Here is a 26672-nt window from a genome sequence, read left to right as displayed (position 1 = left end):
GAAAGAAACGCATTTGGAGTTTGATTGAGCAACAATGTTTGCAGGTAGAGTTTCTTGGAAACATTCCAGGTAGACAAGACTCGCAAAACTTCCTCGTGGAAAAAAAACAATAAAACAGCCAAAATATGTGCCTGGTCATTCATTAAATGTGTCGCATTAATGAAAAAAAAAGTCAAACTGACAGTTCGGTTATGACATGGAAAAAGAAAAACAGAATGTGATTATTACCGTCAAACAGTTGTCGGGAAAACTATTTATATACATCCAATGATAATTTTAACCTCATGATAACAAGAAAAACTATTGTAAATTTCCAAGTAAAAACAGCCAAGTCGAACACACACAAAAAGAAAATAGAAGCACTTGGAGTGATGTTAATTAAAGCGAAATTCCAGGAAAATGTTTCGTGCTAACACGAGCCAACCGACAGCAAAACGACACTATAACAATGAGGGAAAAATGGAACTCCAAACTTCCCCATACCACAGCCATATACACGAATCACGTGAGTCTCACAAAGTCATCCCAAAGGTTTTCTATCAAAAAAGTACACCGTGGATATGGTGAACAGTAACTTTGTACGATAATCTGTCGTGTGGCTTATGACGTCGATTAGAGCGGTGACCGTTTCCAGAACTTTTGTCTTACGAAGGAGCTGCATATGAGTTTATTATCGGGAGCCTGAATGATATACACCCACTGATTAGATTTCAGTTCTCGATTGCTAGTCACTTCAAATGAAATTATTCCAAGAATTACTAATGGGATTGGAGGTTTATAATATATAATACGGTTACATAATGAGTTACTTTTAACAGGAAAATAGAGAAGTCAGACTCAGATAATTTATGATTATCCAAACTTCAACTTATCTAAGCTTCAATATATGATTATCCAAGCTTCAATATATGATAATCCAAGCTTCAGTATAATAACATGATTATTCAAGCTTCAATATATGATTATCTAAGCTTCATTTCTGCTTCTAATTTTATATCTGTTAAAGACAATTTATCCTTTGCTTCTTCTCTCCACTTTCTTCTTTGACTGAACATTGTAAAGACAAAATATATCCGGGCAAACAGGTGAAGGGAGAATCCTATCTAGTCGTTGCAGACAGGTTGTCTCACGTCTCATTATCTTGCAGTTTAAGGAAATTTTGAAAGGTGCGACAATTTCAGCGTAAAGTTGTAACGCTTCAGTGAACAACATTCTTTAAAAATGTTTTCATTTCCATATCATGGACTTTGGGAGACATAAGCAAAGTTATATTTTCAGCCTTCTCAGAAAGATAACATGAATATCTATGTGGAAGCAGATACTTAGCTCGATTTGTTCAGGCGCCTAGAATAGTGGGCGGAAAACGATCTGAATTGAGGATGGGCTCTAAATACAGGAAAAAAAAAACCAACAACCAACAATTAATTTTCACATTACAAAGACGTCATTATAATACACACTTAAGGTCATTTAGGCACAAAATAAAAAGCTTAGCAGTGGACTCAGCTCCCTCCTTCGTACCCAAGAGCCAAAATTTATATCCGACACAGTGTCCTATAAATGAACATTGAATTTGAAATTAGAAAAAACAGCCTAGGAAGATGGCTGACACAGCTAGTGCCGTGTGTGTAATGGATGGAGGTTGGACTGGGGATGGTGTGTATGGGGTGAATATTGATAACTCTCATCACTGGGTGATATAAAATCTGTGGTCATTTCGAAGCTCTATAGTTATGTTAGTTGTGTTGTCATACACACAAAATGAGTTTCTTAATTTCCCCCAATTAATATGTGAGTTCATTTTCAAATTTGACTCGATGTATTGGGAAATCGATGGCGATATTGTTTATGAATATATTTGTGTAAGCACACACCAGGATGTGTAATTTGTATGTGTGTGTGTGTGTTTGTTTGTAATTTTTCGTGTGTATATGTGTATTTTGGGGCAATTGTTTAGATTTCATCTAATTTAGAAGTTATTCACTACTTTTTAAAATGCTGTGGTCAGGTCAGTATGTTGTTACAACTAAATTAGCAATATTTGTAGCATTCTAGTATGTGTACATTACCCCTTTGTTCTGTCATATGAAATATTTCAGTTTAAAGTGTAAAGGAATATGTTTCCTTTTTTGTGGGGGTGTTTGGGACACGCACTTTCCATGCTTTCGCTCTCTCCTTATAGAACATTGGAATTGCGTCGTTTTGCTTTCCGTCCTTCCCATATATTAAATACACCACCCCCACTCTCTATAGTCTTTTTGGCACGATCGTTGTAGGAAGTATGCTCTGCGTTTCTGATATTTAACTTGAATGACCGGATCTGTGTATGTCTGTTGTGATGATATCAAAATATATGTTATTGCACAATGTTGACAGGAAAAATAACCTCCTGCATTTTTATCTTTAAAAATCTGCTGTGAGATGTTCAGACCGGCTCAGTCCTGGTGGCATTGGTGACAGGGAACATTCGATAAAGAAAACCAAAAATGTTAATGTTAATGTGAAGGAGTTGATATCCTCGAAATTATAATTACAACAGTTTGATAGCAGATGGTGATTCCAATGTTTTATACACTTTATATTTATATATCACTCTTTGTCCCTGAGTGATATGTTCATCATTTATCAAATGTTCCTTAAATATACAAGTAAACTCAGAGCTTTTTTCATTCTTTTCATAACCTCCGGTCATTAGTCTTTACTGAATTCTCAAATAACATTTGTTCACTTCCAATCAAATAATGAAAAAAAAAATCAATTCCCTTTGGTATTACTGTACTAACATATTGATATATACATATATGTTTTAAAGGGTGTCTACAGTTCTGGTCGAGGTGAGGATTTAGCTTTTAACGTTTTGCGAAATATTCAGAAACCACTCTATGAGATGTCAAAGAGCATGCAATTCTAAGAGGTATCAAAAGTTTATTTGATAAAAATCGGTTTTGAAGTGGCCGAGATAGCGAAAAACAAGGTAAAACAAAGAGATCCTAATAAAGTTGTGGCCTGTAGTCTTTTATTATTATCACTCTTTTGGATATCTCAGCCATCTGAAAACCAATTTTCATGAAATAAACGTTGAATCCTTCTTAAAATTACATGCTCTTTCATATTTCATAAGAGGTTTCTCATTATCTCACTTAGGAATGCAAAAAACATGAATCCCCACCTCAACCAGTACTGTACAATCCCTTTAAAGATAACTGAAATAATTTTTCATTAAGGACTTTATATAGACACACGCACACACGCATGCGAACAGACACACATAGAATGCATATAAGAACAATACAGTGATGAAGTTGTTTTAGCTTTATTAGTGCTGCAGTAAAGGGTCGATTAACCTTACGGTAACACAACGATATGGCTGTGTTGACAATGTACACATTTAATCAAATTGCAGAAGCTCTTAGATCTGCTGTTAGGGGAATTCGTGTTTCAAACAGACGGAGGTGTATTTGCAACTAAAATATTGTATTTATGGAAGGACCCGCTGTCACAAAACATTAATTTCCCTTTGAAGTGGTTTGTAGGAATGTCAAGTCATCACAAGCAAAATGTACATATTGTTTACTGGCAATTCACAGAAGCCTTTTCTTCCGATACACGTACGGCGGTAGATGGGACTACGGCATTTTATGCAGTAGGCCTGCTGGTCTGTACCGTTATATAAAAAATAACAACGCAAGTAAGATGTGGTTAAACAAAGAAGACTGAAAGCCGGCAGCAATCATGGTGTATGAAACGTGCTCTAAACTTATGTATTTTCTCATGAAACTCAAAATGACTCGACGAGATCTTGTATGATCAGTTTCAACTTTAAACCGGATGTAAACAGTTAAGAAGATACCGTCGAGACTCTGCTGCCTTAAATAAAACGCCGAACCCTTAAAGTGAACACATCACTCGTCACTGTAACTTGTATTTGACAGTCTTACCAACATCCTGTACCCGAAGCCGTTATTACGTCAGCGAAAATCAATTGGGCTGTCATAACTTATTGCAGTTTACAGTATTGTAAGAACCAAAACAAACATCATGCAGAGGAAACCATAAAATTGTACAAATAGTGTTGCCATGTACAGTACTGGCCATGTAAGATTTGAATTAATTTATTCACGTTGGTTGGCCTTGAGATCTTAAAGTTTTGTCCTTTCTATTCACAGGGTTTAATTTCTCTTTAATACAGACCGGCATAACTTGCGTGTACTCGCATCAGCGTTTCGTTCATGTTCCAAATCTGCAATATAAATTATTTAAAAAAAAAAAATCCAGGAAGGAAATCATGATTAAAAGAGATAAGGAAAAACCAAACAAACCCCGAATACATACTAGTATTTACACACTACATAAAACAAAAATGGAGACCATGCGCATGAACGAACGTAAACAGAAATACCAAAAACAAAATGTTAAAAATGTTAGAAATAGTTCCAGGGAAAGTACAATTAGAGCAGGACGCAATAACAATTCTGCTGTTATTCAGGTAGTTTTGTTTCTACAAATCAAACTACTTCCTATAATTTTTTTTTTACGCATGAAATAAAAGTCATTCTTCATTATATCAATATGATAGACAGATATATGAAAATTTATAGACATATCAATATCATATATATGTATATTACAACGCTTAACTTCAAGACGTTCGATGATTACGGTTCTTCTTTTTTAATCCTCATCTTACATCTAAATTTCATGCTGAAATATTCAAAGGGTGGAATCACCTATACAAAAAATTTGCAGAGTAAAAATCGTCACGTACGAAAAAATGTTACAAAGTGGATTTCCCCATCTCACTTGTCGGGTTAGAAATAGAAGGGAAATATTAAAGTAGTTATTGTCAAAAACCGTTTTGTAATTCCTTGAAATTCTTTCAAGGTGTTTTTATTCATAATAATAATTGCTTTTCCCATCAGCAACACCAGCAACAAAACATGGAACCAAAACGTTTTGATGGGAGACTTCGACACGGGAGAAAATTTCGTGAGCCGACTTCGTCCCATATGTGAAGCGAAACTTCTCCAATATTGACTAACCTCAATCAAAATGCAGCCTGCTGAGCAAAAGACAGAGAGAGAGAGGGAGAGAGAGAGAGAGAGAGAGAGATAGACATACGGACTTACAAGACTGATAGGATATTTGTAAGCGAAATGGCAGCCAAATATACCCCCAAAATGGAATAGAAAAGATAACACTGTTCCATTACAGTTTGTGGCAATAAATGACAAACTTCTTAACACACGAATCTAAACGGAGAAGATTCAAATGAGCAACTCATCACTATTCAAGACCATCTGAAACAGTGTAGTCAGATTCACAGTTTGTTAATTAGTTTTCAACATTAGTTCTCAGATTGACAGAGATGAAGTGGCAGTTCTATTAACCAAGATATAGTCAATCTTCTATAGTCCAGTGCATCCGAGGTGGCAATGCAGTAATTCTTATGTTTTTCACTGTTCACCGTTTAAATGTCGTTACTAATTAAGTACGGTCGCAGTAACGCCACGAATGATATTAAAAATAAAATAAATGTATGATATTCCTACATAAAACAATGGACCAGATACCATCGCGTAAAGTAATTTTAAGAAATTGCTGCATTGCAATCAGAAAAGCTTACGGGAAACCTTGCTAATTAAAGCCGGAAACTCTATCATTGGCATCGGGGATCATCCCCTGGACATGACGCAATTTTACATCATTTCGCAATAACTTAACTCTTTAAACAAACAGTTCCACTGCTGGAACGTTGTTACCATGGCTCCCACAATGCATTGCGATAGGAGGATAGGAGGATACATTCGGTTTTTAAGTGATTCTATCTGTGTAAAAGCTAATATCGCCCAACGCGAAATGAGTCCATGTCACTGAGAAAAATGATAATTAGGTGAGGGAGGGATGTTACGCAGTCAATGCGCTACCACTTTATGATATTGTACATAATTGTGTTCTATTCGATTTCGTTTTTCTTCATCGAGAGCACTGTCTTTGTTTTTGTTTGTTTGTGTGGGTTTTTTGTTTTTGTTTTTTGTTTTTGCTGTAAAGCTACTTCGCTTGAAAACAAATGTCAATCGTTTGTGGGAATCGAACCCATAACCCTCGCGCGACGAATGTTTTGAGAGTCGCATTTCATGACATTTCAAAAAATGAAGAGGCACAATGTATCTACAATGATGGCAGCGTAACATGTCAATTCGATGACCCTTCATATCAAGCTTCAGACAAGGTGTGTGAAAAAAAATTGACACTCTTCGCGTATTGGGAGGGAAGCGGTAGTAAGTACGATGTCGCTTTTTTGCAAACTCCGTGTGTCTGTCTCTCTCGGAGTTGCATGCGTCTGGTGGAATACTGTGCCAGCCGTCTACCAATTGATTACATATAGAATTGAGTGTTTAGCAAGTCGGGTCAATCTTATACTAACTGAAATGATTCCTTCTAGAAACACCGACGAATGTTTATACTCCATGTAGGGTTTGGATTTAGAACGTAACTTCTTGTTTGATGCAAATAATTAGATCACTGACAGGTATTTGCCGAAGCTTATAATTCCAGGCATGAAAAGGGTTAATACATTGAGTTTGTATTTTTTTTTTCATTTACATCAATACAAATTTATTTGACAAAAGATTGTACTTTGACATTCTACAGTAAAGCGGAAAGCACCAAAACGTTGCAAGCGCTATGACAAGTAACTTTCGATTTTTTCCCCCGACATTTTCTGCTAACCTCTTCTTACTGCTTCATGACTGAAAAAAATGAAGCATTTTAAAATTTGAGTAATTCACTGTTGATTGGTTGATTGGTTGACTGACTGACTGAAAGTATTTCTACATTTCCTTTTCATACGTAATTGTTAAAAAACTATATTTGAACTCTTCTGTGGGGTCAACTGCACTGGCAAATTACACGCAACTGCAACCTAAGTCCTGACGAGGCTTAGTACATATTAGGGCTGTTATGCGGCTGAGCTGAATGATTCTCTCATGCATCGCATATCAAATCTCTGGAAACAAAAAAGATATCACAGTTACTTGAACGCTATGTCGAAAATATCAACGTTCAGATGGCACCTCATGCGCAGGTGACATGTGGGTCCGCACAATGACTATAGGGCACCTCAGACACAGGAGAAGCACAGGTTGTAAAGTCAACTCGGTCCCAACCGATCGAGATGCCACTATCTTGTCGATTCCGAAGTCGTTCGTCACAATCACCGCCATACCAGTCGACCAAACAGGCGAGTGAATAATCTTACTTCGCAGATACCTTTGAATACTGAGGCACACGACGCACCTTTCGAGGTCGTCAAGAGAAGCCCATGATGGCTCGCAAGTTCTTCTTGGCCATACTACGTACTACGATGCCCTGTATTCACGACATCGAAGTTCCACATGTTTACCCGACCTCAAGCATTGTCAAGACAATTAAATTTTAGTTGCACGGTATACCGAATACCCATCTATCCCTTATTAACGTGTTGTTAGGCATACCAGGGGGCCACCTCCCTGGGCATACAATCGAGTCTCATTCAAACACGCCACTCCACAACCACACCCGAGAGTGAACTGCATGGCGTCACTGTCCCTCACCCGCTCGGCAAACACGGTCACACCATCATATGCCAAGTCATAGAATTCATGATGTGACACATTTCGATAGATAAACGAATTCACCGACTTATGGACTTACGAAAGCATTGAACTACAAACAGCATGACCTTCATTCGGTTCACTTTTTCTATCTTCGTACAGACATACAATTCTACTGTCGTATTGATGCCAAATATCGGCATTTATTAAAAAAAAATGATGGGAGAGTTGTGAGGCAACAACGTCATCACTCCATTTATTAAAATAATATGAGGCCATGAGTTATATCACTGTTTGAAACATAAGTTTGAAAGTATATGTTTATATATGTTTATATATGCATGAATGTACGAATCACTTTTCACCTGGTGACAAAATAATGTCAGGAAGTCACACACACACACACACACACACACACGTATTATATACAGAGAGAGAAATGACAATGCTAATGCAACTGTCTGAACCTAAATTGCGTGGAAGACCTTGTCAGCCAGTAAGTGGTATTATATTGTACGATACATGGTGAATGACTTCGCTGATCTAAAAATAGAATAGTTTGGAGTGTTGTGAGAGATCGAAACTCGTCACTCATAATTTGTGCAGTTATGTCAGTGTGCAGCGGTCGCCATATTCAACTGGTTGTTGGATTGCACAGCTTGGCTTTGGTTTCGCTTCGCTAGTGAGATGGGATTGCCTGCCAGGTCGAAAGGCGTGTCGTCCAGTCAGGGTGGGGTCATTACACCATGGCAGCTTTTGGAACAACTATTTATACGAGTATCTATTCAATATGAAAATAGGGAAATAAAAAGCAGACAGTTTAGACGTCGAAATCCCAGTTTAGTTTCGAAATCGAGTGATCAAATGAAGGGGACGTACTGGCTTTAATAATATGCGGCAGTTTTGTTGTTGTTGTTACTGTTCAGACTCTAAACTATTTGTTGATACTGAGAGTCATTTCCCGACGAGACGTACGTGCGAAGCCATTGCCTGCACAGATGAGTAGTTTACTATTTACAGCTGTGAAGTACGTACAACCGTTACGACAAATACTGAAATTATCATCGGATAGCTTGGAGAATAACAGGACATTTATGAGGGGAGGAGAAGATTTATGCTGAAAATGTTTGTGTATTTTCTGTTCTATGTTCAGTAGAGGAGTGACAATTTAGCAGGATAACTGATTACTAGGACTAGGGAAAGTTATCCATAAACTTTCCGATGGAATCCCATTTTCTTTGCTCATTTTTCCACTTGTAAATGAAAGTGAAGATTACATCATTGTTACATGTGTTGGAGGTATATCATCATCGAGTTTGTGATGGTTAATGGAAGAAAAAAAGTGTGCCATCGCACAAATGAAGACTCGGAGAGTAAAACCATCGTAACAGAAGACGTTTCACAATTCTGAAAAGCGGAAGTTCGATTGTGTCTATTGAACAATAAAAAGTTTATCGTAAAACACATTACTAACACGCAAAGCTATTATCAAATACCTGTAGTAGGGCAAACAGGAAGGAAATAGAAACGGAGAATGATGGTGACATTCAGGTCTACCTATGACTAGTTATGCAGATATTTGGTCCCTTCTCCCACTGACCTAAAACCGATACCTCTTTCACTCCCCATTGCGAAAAGTGAAAGTGAGGTCAAACGATTTCCATCATTTTTAACAACTGTATCTGTCTAAATTTAATTAAATGATACATTGCTGTAAAAAGGGGGCGTTTACTCAGATTCTATTTCATTGAATCATTGATATTGCAATTAAAATGCATTATCTTCTGTACTTTATTCATTCTGAGCTCTTATATCGTTTTTATCCAAAGTCATATGGATCCTCCCACGCTCTTCTAATTTCGCGCAGTCATCAAATAAGACATTCAGGATGACCACGGGCTGAGAAGTGTTACTACATACACACCGTGTGTGTGTGTGTGTGTGTGTGTGTGTGTGTGTGTGTGTGTGAATTTAGGTTTTGAATACGTAAAATATTTCCAAGCTCTGATTTTCATAAATGCAATCGTAAAGATTTGTTTTTTCATATGTATGTTGGACCACGTGTTCCTCACATCTGTTAATGCGCCATATACAAAATAACATATAGTTTTGTCAATATGTCAATATATACGTTACATGTAGATATATATATATATATATATATTTCATTTTTTTAACTTCATTTAATTTCATTTTTCAAACTCAACATTGTCATTTCTAATCATTGAATTATAACATCTTGCATTATGGCATGTGTTATATATATATATATATATATATATATATATATACACACATATATAGCAATAATAATGTCACAACAGAGGAATGCATTAAAAGCTAATCTTGATTTTAATGAATAATCCGAATTTTCGAGGATCCTTCCTCTTCATCAGGGATGACAATATATATATATATATATATATATATATATATATATTTACAGTATATATATATATATATATATATATATATATATATATATATTGTGTGTGTGTGTGAGTGTGTATATGTGTCGTTGCTGTTCCTTTTTCTCGTCCTCTCATGCCTGAATATGTGTTTTCGGTTTTTATGCTAACAGTATCAATAAATTCTCCCGTTGACTTTAAAATACACTCTATACATATAGTCTGTATATTTTAGAGAAGGACTCGTAATTGCCCAGACCTTTTAAAAGGATCGCGAGAATGAAACACAAATGTCCATATCAATTTAGGGAATGCAGCAATGTTAGGAGAACAACTCAGCGATGTTTAAGGAAAATCGGACAATCCGTTCAAAAGTTTTGGATTTTTGAAGTTTTGTTGCCAAGATCAGTGGATGAGAAGACTACCAGAGTTGGTGATGTCACTTATGTAAAACGATATAAAGAAAAATAATGTATATAAATTCAACATATTTTCACTTTTCTAGCCTCATGACTGAGCACTTGACTTACTTCTGTCAGAAAGCATACTATTACCCTTAACATTATGTCAGTTACAAGCCGAGGGAACATATAAGTTTCATAGAAATGACGTTTCGTGGAATTCTCTGTTATTTTCTTCATATATTTGTCCATACTTGACGTCACAAAGTGTGGTAGCGTTCTCATCAAGCGAAAGCTGCCGTATTAGAAATTCATAACTTTTTAAAGGATTGTCCGAGTTTCCTCAAAATTCTCTGTGTTTTACTCTTGTTTCTGAATTCACTCAATTGAGCCACAGGTTTTATTTGGGTTTCATTTCCCTTTAAAGCGCCTCTCCACACTCGATGTGCAAGTTGGTTTTAGTAAGTAAAGTTAGATAAAGAAATGGTACAAGTTAAATCAAAATCCGATCTTACATATCAGATAGTTATAGAATTGCATAGTTCCTCATTACTGTTTCTACTCAGTGAAGGGGCATAAAAATCTGAATACGTGATTATGTCATCACTTGATAAGTGTCTCCCTTTATCTTCATTGAATTTTCTTTGCTGACTCGAAATCATTGAAAATTAGATGTATCCTTCGTACTAGTCTTTTAGCTATAAGCTACCAATGGTAATTTTAAAGGGACTGTACAGTACTGGTTGAGGTGAGGATTCAGGTTTATAACATTCCTAAGTGAGATAATGAGAAACCTCTTATGAAATATGAAAGAGCATGTAATTCTATGAAGGATTCAACATTTATTTGATGAAAATTGGTTTTCAAATGGTTAAGATATCCAAAAACGTGATAATAATAAAAGGTGACAGGCCACGCCTTTTATTAGGATCTCTTTCTTTCACCTTGTTTTTGGATATCTCAGCCATTTCAAAACCGATTTTCATCAAATAAACTTTTGATACCCCTTAGAATTGCATGCTCTTTGACATCTAGTAGAGTGGTTTCTGAATGTCTCGCAAAACGTTAAAAGCTAAATCCTCACCTCAACCAGAACTGTACAGCCCCTTTAAAGGAAAATGGTTGCTGTTTCTGAATCACCTACAAAAAAGAAGATATTGAGGATATTTTGGGATGTAAACCAATGGGAGATTGGAGGTGTGAGGGTTCGACATCATTGCCCCCTCCATTCCCCCGTAGCTTTCTATTTTTTTTTCGTCCGATTTTCATGAAACTTCCGTGTAGGGAGCCGTACGTCTTGACTGATTATTGTTTTAAAGTCGACTGGCACATGATGTGGAGTCGAACTTTAATTTCTATTACACACTGTTGTTTCGTTTTGTTTTTCATTTTCGAGCTTAGTAAATCTATTGTTTCGTGTAAAAACACTCCTTCACTACACCAACACCCATGTGATGAAGGGAATTACTTCGAGTGTCGCCCACCTCTAGTTTCTGAAACTGTATCTGCGGGGGCACTAACACGTGCTTTATAGACGCGGTACGACAGGACAACCTATGGTTGACCGGCCAGTATTTGTTGAAAGGGACATTCACACCCATCACGTCGCCCATGATACATAGCTGTTATATTGTCTTTACCTTCACTGCCTTGTCGCTCAACAAAGGGAATGTATTGACAGCATAAGTAATCTCAGTCCTACTATAACAGAATTATGAGCAATAGAAACGCATTATGTCTTCGAATAGAGTGTCTTACGTTGTTACCTACATAATTTTGACATAACGATTAGTTTGATATTCTTTTTTCTTTACATAAAGGGAAAGAATGATTTCTTTGTAACCATCTGAAGATGAACATATTTTCCTCACATCGACAGATGCGTCTCAAAGTTCTTACCTCATGTCAGGATGAACGTATGGTGCTGTAAAAAAAAAAAATATTCTGACTACACCATGTTAAGAACCCTAAAGATGTATTCTGTAAAGTTCACCATCTGGTCATCTGTGTACACAGTAAACGTGGTAAAAAAGCGCTTCAATCGAAGCGAAGTCAGGGAAGACAAAATCATGGTATGTAGATAAGTAAGTATATAGATAAGTATTTCCGTAGGGCAATTTGCTTATTTGAATTAACGAATGTAATGATTAAGTATGAATGTCAGGTTGAAATGGGAATTTCTCTCACAGTGTGTTTTGTCTATGCTGCATTCACAGACTCGGATCATTCTGGACAACACACCCATGCCAGGAGTAGACAGCATTCAGATGATTCTGTCGCCCAGGCTTCATCCCAAATGGACTCAAGACGTCGCCAAGCCTCAGGGAACCTTTATTCCGTTTTCAGGTTCCCGCCATCCAACTTCCAGCCAGTGGCACCTGAGGCACCCTCTGCAACCCGGGTAGTCAGTTCGGAGATGAACGCGAATATCCCTTCCTCACCAGGTGCTACACAAGGGGTACCCACTTCACAGGCAGCTGCTGGCCCTCGGCAAAACCCGATATCTTATCACCAACAACTTCAGGCCGTCATGAAAAGGCTCCAGCACCTTGGTTCCCCGAAGGCAGCACCAAGGCAGAGTCAAGATAGGGACTCGCAACAACAGCAACCACAACCACAACATCGTCAAGATCAACATTTCCATCCCCACTACCCTCAGCGACAACTGCAGCCACTTCAGCGCCGCAACTCTGCACCAGAGGAAGGAGCGAACCGTCATACCAAACATGCAGGAATCAAAGGCGTGCTACAGGCGCCCCACTTGTCAAGCATCTCATCTCAAGGTACCGGCCAGACAGCTTCTTGCTCCGGTTCATCAGGAAGTGCCGCCACCACATCCGTGCTTTCTCAAGCATTCATAGGCCACCACAGATATCCCGCGTTTCGCCCCCAGTCACCAACACTAAGCGGGATGTATGGGTTGAGGCACCCTCGTGGCGGCGCCTCTGGAACCATCAGGCAACTGCTGCAGAATCGTACCACAAGGCCGTACACCGTACCGTCCGCCCATGCCAGCAGGTTGCCCTACCGTACGCTGACTGGAGCGGGCCCCTTGTCACCCCCACCATTGGGTAGCAGCCATGGCGGTATGGTATCAACCCAGTCGACTCAGCGGCGCTACTCCGTGCCCGCCTACCCTGACGACGTGTTCATGAAGGAGAAGACTGATGATCTGTTCTCTGGTGTTACTGGCAGTGATGATGCTATCCAGAGTGACGATAAGCAGGGAAACCAGTCATCTGCAGCCAAAGGGTCTGAGGTTGGGAGCTTCGCCATTCTTCAAAGAGGTAAGTGTAACACACAAACTTCTTCCGTGAAATTTTCAGGCAAAATAATCATCTATCACATTGGTTTTGGACATGACATACTCTTCATTAGGAGCTATGCATTTGATTTTCAGCTGTGGGAGAAGGAAGGACGATTATCCGTTTGTATCAAGGCAATCACGACGACTGGAACATCAACATCCATGAGTAAAACACATGGGATATTATGATTTGATTTCATTAAAATATCTCGGTCCTAGCTTGACATCATGAGGTCAAGATATGGAAGAAATACAGGTGAATTAGAAGATATTGGCCTTGGTAATGTCGGAGGTTTGGAACCTAATTTGCTTACTCCTCAACGAGCTGAATAGGCGCGTTTGTCTGTTTGTTTGCCTATCTGCATGTATTTTATTTAGTCATGGAATTTAAAAGTCCTCTATCAGCGGAAAGGCTGTTATTCAGAGAGGCAGTAAGAATAATTATAACAGTTGATGTAAACAGAACAATTTAAAGATACAGAAATGAAACAAACTGCTGAGTTAAAACATACAAAGGTGGTACAAATAACAACAAAGAAACACAGAAACATAAACATAACAAGGATTAACCATACCATGGAAAACAAAAATAATAATGATGATAGTCACTTATGGTGCTTGTCTTCTTGTGATCAAGCGCGTAAACCAAACAAGCCTTGGCTATCTTCTTGACGTTATCACATAATCATTGTCTATCAGGTCATAGCGATCAAACAAAATGTATGCACTTGACATCACTTTAAAGACTTTCTGCAAGTATCGGCTATCCTACTCTATCCCTAGTCATGTCTGAGCCGCATGAAGTCGTTGAATATTAACAAGTACTCAGTGAGGGTTGCGTAGTGATGTTGACATAATGTCTGCCTTTCCGTATTGTACCGGGAGCAGTCAAGGGTCACTCGATGGGAGCCACGTATACGACGGGGTACAAAATTATTTCAACGATTGTTTGTTGACTAGGTTGGTGTCATGTAGTTCGGCCTTATTCGCTCGTCATTTGTGAACTGGAAAACAAAGTCGGAAGGAAGTCCGATATCACACACTCAGAAAAGGAATTCATATAGGCACATTATTGTAAAATTCTAGAGGATTGTCACAATAACGTCACAATTGATGCCACAGAACGCCTCATTTTGAAGTGGGTCCACTGTTGACTAAAGCAAAACCCCCAAAAGGTAATATATGGCGGCATTAGATTAAATCGAATTCGTTGTAATCTGTATACGTCATTTATGTTAACGAAATTTGAATACCCGCCTTGCTTATAGGATACCCATGTTAACAAACAATTAAGCGCAGAAACAAAAAACGAACAAAAATGAATAAAAAAAAAAAATCTTATCATTACGGAATATAGCATCTACTGTTTCTTTCATCACAATTTTAGTGCTACCAAAAAAAAATCGCAACACTATGCAAGAGCAGATGGAACAGTAGAAGTACTCACATAATCATGTGACAATGATATCGAGGATATTAACTCACAACACATTTATCAATATTACTACTTATGACAATAAGGTAGAGGCAAATGATAATAGAGATAAATAATAATACACATTTATCATGTTCATTTATTTTGGTTTCGGTATGAAGAAAACAAGGTACATTGCAAAAGACACAATAAGCAAAAGAGCTTCTCGGTTCACAGAAGAGAATGAAAAATAACTGACCTGCAGTCTACATGTATTGTGTAAATCACATGCATTCAAACCCATATACACTTACCCACATTGCTCTCACACACATATTAGGCCTATTTAGTTTCAGTTTGATTTTATTTTAGCTTTTTTTCTTGGAAATCATGCGTAATGATACATGTATATTTGGAAGAAAAATCAACAAAACAAATGCGTAGTATATAAGTCACAAAATTTTTCAAAATATTTAAACAAATACATGAAAATCAAAGAAGTCAACAGTAGCATCAATTCCAATTTATGTTAGAAAAACATAAGGATGTCTGTCATCTTAGGCAGATAATTCCAAATTGATAGCACCCCCAGTACACACACACACACACACACACACACACAGAAATGGGCAAATTACCATGGAACAACTTGTTTTGTGCAGACTGTGGGGGGGGGGATCAACAAAGGAAGAAGAGTGGGGAAGGAAGGACAGAAGCAAAGAATGAAAATAAAATAAAGAAGAAATAAAACTTGAGAGCTGATTGCTTGCATCCTGGTCTAAGTTCTGTACGTGCTAGTAAGCGACCAATTGCCTGCTCCTCAGCATTACGAATGCATTTTCTGGAGTCACAAAACTGGTATACTGCCTTTAAACCTGATTTCCCTGGGCACAAGGACTATGTACTATCTGAACACACTTAAGACAAGCCACAAAAACAACCTTTTAAGTGAGCACTACATGGACTCCACCAAAATTCAGTTCGGATGGAAAATATTGTATAAAAAATTAAGGTAAGAGAACTTCATTATCAAACGTGGGCTAAAAAGTTACGACCGTTAGAGAAAAGATTTTAATCGCGTTGGACATGACGTATCACTAATTGAAAGGGAGTAAGACCCAACTATACGGGTGTACATGTGGTTTGATCATGGAGCTACTATAGTAGCTCCATGGTTTGATTGAATGCAGTAGGTAATGTTAGCAGAACACATTAGTAAAATCCGTTCAAAGGTTATGAATCTTAAAGTTTTGGTGCCGCCATCCCTGGATGAGAGAACTACAACAGTTCGTGACGTCGCTGTAGGACAACGACATAGAGGAAATATGGAGAGAATTCCGCAAATTTCTGTTATAAAAAAATCCCTAGACTTTTTACTGACATAAAATGTTGAGGGTAATATTACTTAACCTGCTTTCTGAAAGAGGTAAATCAAGTGTTATGTTATTCTCCTTGAAAATGAAAATATGTTGACTTGTTCACTAAATCCATATAAACAACATATATTTTTGCATCATTCCCCTTTAAGCACAGGAATGCAACGAAAATGCTTTCTCTGTTATTCTGTTAAATGAGGCTATTTGTATGGTACAAGACTGAGGAAATCGATTCATTCATAATGATTAAACAGATATCGTTACTCTACGTAATATTCCAAGGTATAAAACAACGGGAGGGAACGTACAGAAGTGAAGTCACAGCGTCCTTTGTATTTTGATGTAGTAACATATAGTTGATTAGTGCTCAATGAATGGGGCATATTTTAAAGACAACGTATTTTCACACCCCCTGTTATACCAAAAATGAATAGATAGATAGATAGATAGATAGATAAATAAATAAAGAGATAAACAAATAAATGAATAAATAAATAGGTAAAAATAAATGTCATTATCGAGATTTACCCTTTACTTTCACCCTGCCTATATCTCTGCAGAGCACCTTGCCCAAGAACAGAACGAATAATCAAATCCAAACCTATCTGTTGCTTTTGATATACAATATATTCCCATTTTCTTTTTCTAATAAAGTAATAACTTTCTGATTCTTCTATTATATATCCTGTAAATCTTGCTCATTTTCATTTTCACAAGATCCCATAATCGTTTATCCTGAATACTCGAAATCAATTCCTCCATTAATTCAACTATTTTATCATCAAATTTTCAATGAATTATCTATCTATCTTTACGTAAACTGTTATTGGATTTCCATTATGACTTTACAAAACAAAACGTTTTCATGAACTGTTCAACTTGTAACAAAACACCAGACTGATCTGGTTTTATTGATGATATAATATCACATCTTTTCACATAAGTGTTGTAAACTGGAAGAGCAAAACCAATAATCTAGGTGACTTTGAATGACAGATCACTTTTGTCTGAACGTAAATTGCTGTTTGTTTGGATTTCTTTTTCTCCATATACAGTATCTGATGATATCTACTCACGAAATCATCAAAATTTTCATTAAATACAGTTTTAAACATCTTCCTTGGTCCCACACAATCTAAACTTCAATTCATTATCAGATCAAAATCCCCTCCTATAAAAAGTAACTATACAACCTGAATATACAAATATCTAATTTCTGCAAAAACACCACTTGCGTTCTATCTTTATCTCTTGTAAGGAAATAAAAATTTCCCATCAACAAATTAACCTCTTACATTTCACTTTTAATATACCATATTTCCAATCATCATCATTCTATCACATTTTCAATCCTTTAATTCAAATGTGAAGATGTCAACGTTAACACACCACTGCTATGGTTTGATCCATGACTGAAAACATTGGCCCATCCCAATCTACAATTTTCATATTTCTTCCACATCCCCCATATCCGAGCATATGCAAACTGAAAATAAGCACTCAAGATAGAAACATAACCCTACCAATTCTCCCACTCACAGCACTCCAAACACACAGCACAAGCCTCACAACATTCTGTCGTAGAATTAACCCCTGATGGACAACCATTGTCGTGATTGTAACAGGTTGAACGAGCCTTCAAAACAACATACATTATCTGCCTACCAAGCACTCCTATCTGTTAGCACGTTGAACCCCCCCCCCCTTCTTGATAAAGCGAAATAATATATAAAAAATTATAGTTCATTATAACATTGGCAAAAAATTGGACATACAAATCAGGCCAATTACCTAGCTTTTATCTACGACATGGATATTTCCCTTCAAGTTTTCCATCAAAAATAAATGAAAAGAAGGAAAATGAGAGGAGTCCACACCCTCTGATTAGGTGCAGTCATGTTTTCAACAAATAACAAGTCAATACAGAGTCTAATCATGGAGGTGATAGAAAAGAAATGTAATTTTAAGATGTATTTCAGAGGAAATGCTGAAATTCTGTATGGAACTTGGTGGTAATCTAGTATGGAACAACTTTTCTAAAGGCCCCGTCACACCTTTCCGGGCAAGCTACGCGAGCTTGTTGCGAGTAGGGACTTTCCAGCATGCAGGACAATTTTCTACGGGAGGACAAGGATGTTGGCGAGTTTCGCACTTGCGTCTTATCTGCTAGACGCGTGTTACTTACTTGCTACCTGCGTGTATTCCGTGTGACCTGCGTGAGAGCATCGAAACCGATCCGTTTTCAGTTACGAGCGACATACGGGGACTGCGAGGTACCTGCGTTACAGCTGCGAAGTACTTGCGTGGGAGTTGCCCGTGAATCTATGCCTATGCACCGGAAGCACGTGGATGCTGAGGGTCAGTTACTGCCTTTCTGCTGGTTAGTTGAGAGTCAGTTGCGAACAAGATAATGACAATCCGTGGGACCTCTGCCGTATATCAAATTCCTTCAGAGGAATTCATTGTTGTCAGCCCTCACTCACCACCCATGAGCCAGACACACGCAGGTCACACGGAATACACGTAAGTAGAACGTAAGAAGCACGGGTTCAGCAGGTAAGACGCACGCGAAACTCGCCCAAATCCTTGTCCGCCCGCAAAAATTGTCCTGCATGCTGGAAAATCCCCACACGCAACTAGCTTGCCCGGAAAGGTGCGACAGGGCCTAAACTTGGCTGCAGGTAAATAGGATTTGCGTGCGCAACTCCGGGCAACTACGAGCGAGAGTACGTGCTAGGTACTGTCATGTGCGGGTCATCTGCGGGAACCTCCGGGTAGCAAAAAAATGTTCTTCGCAAGTCGCACGCAAGACTTGCCCGGAAAGGTGTGACAGGGCCTTAAAGGGCCCCTGAAATCCAAATGCATGTTGATTTGTGTTGATTTATGATCCCCTCAACATCACTTTTGCGGTGAAACGAATGTCTAGAAACATTCCATATATTTTTAACGATTTTTTCTTCTATTTTAATTTCAATTTTATACTCAGCATATAACTTCCATGTTTCTCTGATATTAATGTGACTAACAAAAGACATGGCGAGGGAACAAGTTATGCTGAGTCGATTGGAAGGTGCATTCCAATGTCTTTTGTTAAACATTTCAGTACTTTAGAAATGATTGACAGATGATGTCATCTCAGGAATATTGGTTTGGAAGGATTTTTTTTTTTTTTTTTGTGGGCGTTCTCAAGTAATCTGAATAAAAATATAGAAGAAAAAAAAATCGTTAAAAATATATTGAATGTTTCACCGCAAAAGTGATGTTGAGGGTGTCATAAATCAACACAAATCAACATGCATTTGGATTGCAGGGGCCCTTTAAGAATGTGTTTCTTCAAATCTCCTTGTACCCCTGCACTGAAAAAAAAAAAAAGATTATTACTGTAGTATCTTATTAAAAAGTTTACATATGACCATCTTGCTCACTTTTGTGCATCTTGTTCGTCAGGTTTAGCACTTGCATGTTAAATCTTTCGAATTAAGTAATTATTGGCGAATGCGTTTTTCTGCGTGTTTTGTCAGATTAGTAGCATTTTACAGTTACAGAAGTTCAATTTTTTACTAATTTTCTCTCTGTATTCTTTGCACGCTTAACAGAAAACTGTTTTGTTGCCGAAATTATTGAAGGAGACAGCGAAGTGTTGTCGGCGAGGTATGTTGTATTTTAGGAATGATGCATATATTTAAACAAATTAAAGTGTTGTCTTTCGTCAAAGCAATTCACCTGCGGTAGAACACATAACTTCTCGGCGGCACGGGGCATGGGTACAAAAGAGAGATTCTTGTTTCTTCTCCTTCTCTACCACCTCCCTGGTCTAATCAGCATTCATCTACGAGTCTTGGAATAGACCGTTTCTGTAATACATTACAAGTTATGAATGTTTCTTTTGCCACAGCCTGTAGTTACGAAGCTTTCCATTCACCTGTTCCGTCGTTATTAAAGTTCCATAAGCAGGAATTCACTTAGTTGTTGCTAGGTAGGGCAGGCCTCCGGCAAGCTTTGTGGTTGTTAAGGGCAACTTTCGTGAATAAATCATGCATAAAATATGGATACATTACAGAACCGGTCTATTTCTCCCTGTTCTCAAGAAGCACTCAACATGCGTGACATTACTCACATCTCATTCACGCGATAGAAACTCACGTGTTGCCACGCATCGTGTTCTGCTATGACCATGGTCCATGGTATGGCTATGAACTACCTTCTTTTTCCCAAACAAATTCTCGTGGCTTCTCCATTCCTTTAGAAATAGATGAGAAGAAAGGAAAATGTTAAAGTTTAAACTTCATACAAACCTCTGCTATATGTCATTTGCGTTTTCTCTTCACAAAGTTTAAACTTTACAAAGTGCAACCTCAAACAAAAATTTTGTTGCCGTAAAAAGCTGACAGGAGATGCTGCAGAACCTTGTAGATGTTGAAGCTGTAGCTCTCCTTCCTCTTTCTACCCCCCACACACACTACACACACACACACACACACACACACACACACGCACACACACACACACACACAAACATACGCACAGACAAAATACATTCAAAGCTGATCTGTTACTTCTTGCTATGAATATGAGCAAGGATATATTCAGCAGAGCATGAAATTCGCAGGTATTATCTCCCACATGTCTCTTTAATAGTCATGTGTGTCTATACTGTTTGTACATTTGTATGTTTAATTTCCATGAATCTCCTGAGTAATCAATCGTCAAGGGCAAGCACTAATAGTCTTTCTAAGAAGCTTGAGATGAAAACGGCCCTAATAGATATCCCGTCGTGCTGTTATAACTATGATGATTCAGGACTGTAAAGACTCAGAAGGTCCTTTTAAGCTCTTTACGTCAACAAATGTTGTCATACTCTCTTTTTGTCCAATATCGAGTGAATTTACCCTGTAATCATTCGTGTAAACTGAAGAAAACTGAGAGTGTAAACAAGAAAACAAGTCGAAACAAAAATACGAAACAAAGAGCTGGTGTTTTTCTCAAAACTTGAATAGGAGCGTAGGCCTTATAATATTCTTGCAGATGACGTTACATGCTCAAAATTGTCCGCTTTACATGATTATGCCATCAGGGATTATAGCTGCTTTGGGAGACAGCATATACTATGGGACTTTTGTCCTGCCTCATTCCCTAAATTTCAATGACTGCTTTTTCGGCGGTTGAGGTGCGAGAAAGAAAATAACACTTGTTTTATGACGATCGTTACCATGGTTTCGGAGGAATAACAAATCTCTTGTGGGAAAATCACGCATGCTTTGGTTCATGAGCGCATTTCAGCTTGGCTATTCCGACCAACATATTCTGTGCCATGCTGAATACGAGGAATGTATGAAATCATGGCCCGGAGAGGGGTCGCCTGCCTACTTCGCATTTACGCTTTGTCCGCCTTAGTAGTGTGGTTTCCCCTTGCCATTTTCATTTTGAAAATGTCATTCAAAAAGTACTATTACAGGAATATTTTGATCGTAAGGGATAATGTTAGTAAAGGCAATTCACTTCTAAGAATGTATCTTTAACCAAATACATCACGTAAAATCAAGCTCTTCCCCGTGGCCAGGAAGACAAAAAAGCGGGGAAAAAAAAACTCAACCCAACAAAAGAAATAATCATGAAGAAAATGACAGACTATTAATACTGCAGTCACTCGGGACTGTCCCGTTTGTGTCTGACAAGTACGTCTTCCCTATACTTGTAATAAGTGTAATAAGTTTTTATCGACATTCTGTTAAGATTTCAGTTTGACTGAATATATTTAGACAGATTAATTCAGCTTTGTAGAAATCTAAAATCTGCAGATTGACGTCGACATAGAAAAAAAAAGAAAACATCGCAGTGATTACGAAGAACAACCACCAAATACTCGGAAACAGAGCACAACGTGAAAAGCACGTTGTGTGATCTCGCGCAAAAGGGGTTTTCCCCATACACAGCGATGCGGAAATAAACTCATTTGCACCACGACGTGGACACGAGTTCCGTACACTTCAGTGGGTCGGCCTTAACAACACGTAAACAGGAGGCCGCCCCCATGTGTTGAAAAACCACGTTGCCCCTAAAACGTATCCACTATACATACCCATTCCAAGCACTCGTCGTCTGCCTCCGAATCTTGGAATTCGGAGATGATCCATCATTTTACTTTGATGGTCTTATAATCGCTATAGCTGTGTAAACTTTGTAAGCATCTTTCGTACCGTTTAATTCTATCCAAACTTTGCAGCGGTGATGTTTGCTTTGTTCCGTTTTATTACTATTGCTGTCGCCACTATGATCACTACTACCACCGCCTCAATTTTTACCACTACTGCTACCATTGCCAGCGTCACGTTTTCAAAAGTGTGTGTGTGTGTGTGGGGGGGGGGGCACTTCCGGGTTTCATGAACTGACAGGCAAAAAAAAAAAAAAAGGGGGGGGGGGTTCTTCATTCTATTTTTTTTCTAGTGCCACTTTTCCGGGATTAAAAAAAAAGGTGGGGGCCCAAAGAGGTGACACCCTATATATATTCCTTTGATTGGGTGCAAAAAAAGTGGGGGGCCCTAACCCACGCCCCCGCCCCTCGCCAGCCCTGACTACTACTGCTACTTCTACTATTACTACTACTACTGCTACTACTACTACTACTACCACTTCTTCTACCATCACCTCCGGGGTACAGTATTCACACATTATGACATTACATCTTATATCTACTGCTACCTGCTCCTATCATAATACATCCTGTGCTATTACCATTATCATTTAACTCAGTTAATTTGTCATTGTAACTCAACAGAGTTACATTTTGTGAACACAAAGGGGAAATAAATTCAAATCAAATCATTTCAAGATTTTTCTAGACAGCAGGAGCACGTCTCTCGATGTACCAAAACAACATTGGTCTGACACATAGACAGACCATCACATACTTTCCTCTTCGCAAATTTTTATATCCCTCATAAATTCGAACAAAAAAAAAAAAAGGTATTCCGCTATAAAACATTTTTCTTTATAAATCACTACTTCTTATATTCGGTCCGTAAATTTCAGTTGACAAATGGATCTATTCGATGTTTTAATTCAGTGGTCTCCCTTTTGGCAGACTGAGTTCAAATGTAAATGACAATTTCATTCAATAAGGGTGTCTGCATGCGTCATCATGGGTACTGTTTAATTAACAGTAGGAGAAAGATTTCATTCAAAGGGTTAATTGTAAAGCGTTTAGAAACATTTGGTCATAAGCGCTACATAAATTTGTCATATCATCATTACGATTATTATTATTGTATATATTACATTGGAACTATCATAACAGTGACGTTACATCCTTAACGTGGCTTACTAAACTTTATTTTTCTCTTTTTGTTTCCCCACTTCGTTTCTTTCATTCTTAAGTTTGACAGTTTAACCACTGGGGCGTTTTTCTTGTGCAGGTTGACCTGACACCTCTCACATTTCATGTCAACGGTTTTACATGTATGTACTAGCGCCATCTCTCGGTGATTTTTCCTCCAGTATCCACACGTGTCATATCTGTTTTACGTGTCAGTTGATATTGAGCATTTTACAGATATGCGGGTTAAAAAAGACACACAAAATTAAGTTCAACGCATGTGACACATTTTAGCTGCTTCAGGTCTTTCTTCCCAGTATGTCAACTTTTTTTTTTTCCAATTCAGAGATTGAATTTTGGTTCTGACTTTATTCTATTTCTGCATTCTTTTTCGTACATGAATGTAACACAAAGTCAGTTGAACAAAGTTTTATGTTCAAATCTAATAATGAAAATACATGAAAACAGGTAAATGATTGGCTTAAGTGTATACAGCATAGTTTCATGATAGATGTATTTCAAAGTGAAGACGAGCAGGTGTCATTTTTATGCACATTCAAACTTTAAGGTTTCATCTATTTGTTCAAGAGACAAATGGAGCAATTCTGGGTGTAATAAATGCAGGAGACCAAATTAAAATGGATTGATGTGGCTCTGCCTCAAAACCCTAGTTTACTTGATTTCTGAAAGCAACAAATTGCTCTTTTTCTATTCCTCAAAAGTACCGAAAATCAAACGACAATAACGACGGAGACAACAAAATTGCAACAGTGGTGTGCAATACGCAAAAATCAAAACAAGGGAGATGCATTGGGCGTTGGGGCAAGGAATTCATCTTAATAAGCCCCAATTTCATAGTCCTGATTTTAGATTTTGTTTTTCTTATTCATTTTATCATCATTAGTTCACTAGAGCATTAGGGTCAGTCTCCAGGCGTAAGATATACACGAAGACTCAAACTACTTCACCTTCCTACATTTTTTTTTCAGACATATGGTACCACCCTTTATCTAATCTGATATTTCTGTCGGAACATTACATCATATAAGTAAGTTTTTATCGGTAGCAAATAATCTGACGACATTTGCAATCATAGGAGATACAAGTCTCCTCACAGAGTTATTGACTTATTTGCGGTACAAATCGCTCCATTTTTATCATATTAAGTAGGTACTATGTTAACCCAAGTGTTAACTATGTCGGCAAGTTTGCTTACGCCACCAGCCTCTACCAAGCTGTATACTTATTCTTGTTGCCCTTGGTTACAGAGTATTTTGAATCACCAGAATACCGGTGATCTTAGGTGCCAAGTGTGTACACAGCCTGTTGATAATAGTATTTACCTTTCTTAGCTGCCCCTATATGCATTTCTTCAAACTAAAAAAAAAAGAGGCATCAATAAGAAATGCTGCTAGGAAGACGCACGCATTAACATGGAAACTTTATTTGGAATAGTTGGGGTTGAAGAGAAGAATGTTGCGAAATTTTGTTGTGGGGAATTTTTGTGAAAAGATACTACCCTCTCCTTCCCCCTTTGACTACAAGAGACAATGAGATGAGATAATAAGGTGGAACACCCATATCAAGCCTCTCAAGAGATTTTGCTATCATAGTTATAATGTACATACATGACCTCTTGCATACTAACTGATGTTTTATTTCTACAGAGACGCCCTCTTTGGGGGAAAAAAAAAGAGAGCTCGGTGTAGGGTGGGCATGGTATGGTGAAATGTCATTCTGTCGGGTTTGCAATCCGTGTCTCTCGGTCGCTTACTTCGGGAGGAATAGCGCCACACTACGGCAGTCATGAACAATAGTGGATCTGTGAGCGATGGAGGGGAGCCTGCTCCCCAAACGCGCCACACCTGCCCTCCAAATCCTCCATTGCCTAATAATGTAATTGGTAACCAAGCTGCAGGGGGTAATCATAGAGTTTGAGAGTGTGATGAAGAAGAATCAATTTGTTTTGACTTCACGACTGCCATTAAACGCTGTTTCCCTGGTTACACACGGCGGTCCTGCATGTATCCAATGAAACCGGCGTGACACAACTTCATTGGGAAAGCCAAGAGCGTGACATTCACCTGGAAAACGAAGCTTGTAGCTCTTGTAGCCTAGTTGCAGAACAATAATACAATAATTCACATTCTTAGCATTTTACGCAGGCATGGATATTATTACTTTTGTTATTATTATTATCATTATTATTAATGTTGTTATTATTATTATTATTATTATTATTATTATTATTGTTATTATTATTATTATTATTATTAATGTTGTTATTATTATTATTATTATTATTATTATTATTGTTATTATTATTATTATTATTATTATTATTATTATTACTGTTATTATTATTGTTGTTATTATTATTATCATTATTATTAATGTTTTTATTATTATTATTGTTATTATTATTATTATTATTATTATTATTGTTATTATTATTGTTGTTATTATTATTATTATTACTGTTATTATTATTGTTGTTATTATCATCATTATTGCGAAGTACATATTAAATCTGGGAAACCCTCAAAGGAAGTAAAAGCGTTCCATTTCCCTTTGGCAAACAGGCGTAGATCCCAACTGATTTTACATGTGCTCTTACGATACCTGCCACTGTATACGTATTCGAGCTTGAACGAAATTTTAATCATTATCTGATTGCCTTTTGAATCGCACTTTTCTAATGACATTACATTAATCTCTGAAACAGTCCCAAATCAGTTCCAACAGCAGATAAATGACCAACAACTATGATTTAGCTGTGGAAGGTCTTCAACAATTTTAGACCGTTTCCTTCAAGTGAGAGGGCATCAAATTCCACTGATTCATGAAATATGCCCACGTGTA

Source organism: Diadema setosum, chromosome 12 (genome assembly GCF_964275005.1).
Source record: "Diadema setosum chromosome 12, eeDiaSeto1, whole genome shotgun sequence".
NCBI classification, from domain to species: domain Eukaryota; kingdom Metazoa; phylum Echinodermata; class Echinoidea; order Diadematoida; family Diadematidae; genus Diadema; species Diadema setosum.
This window is presented reverse-complemented; position numbering follows the sequence as displayed.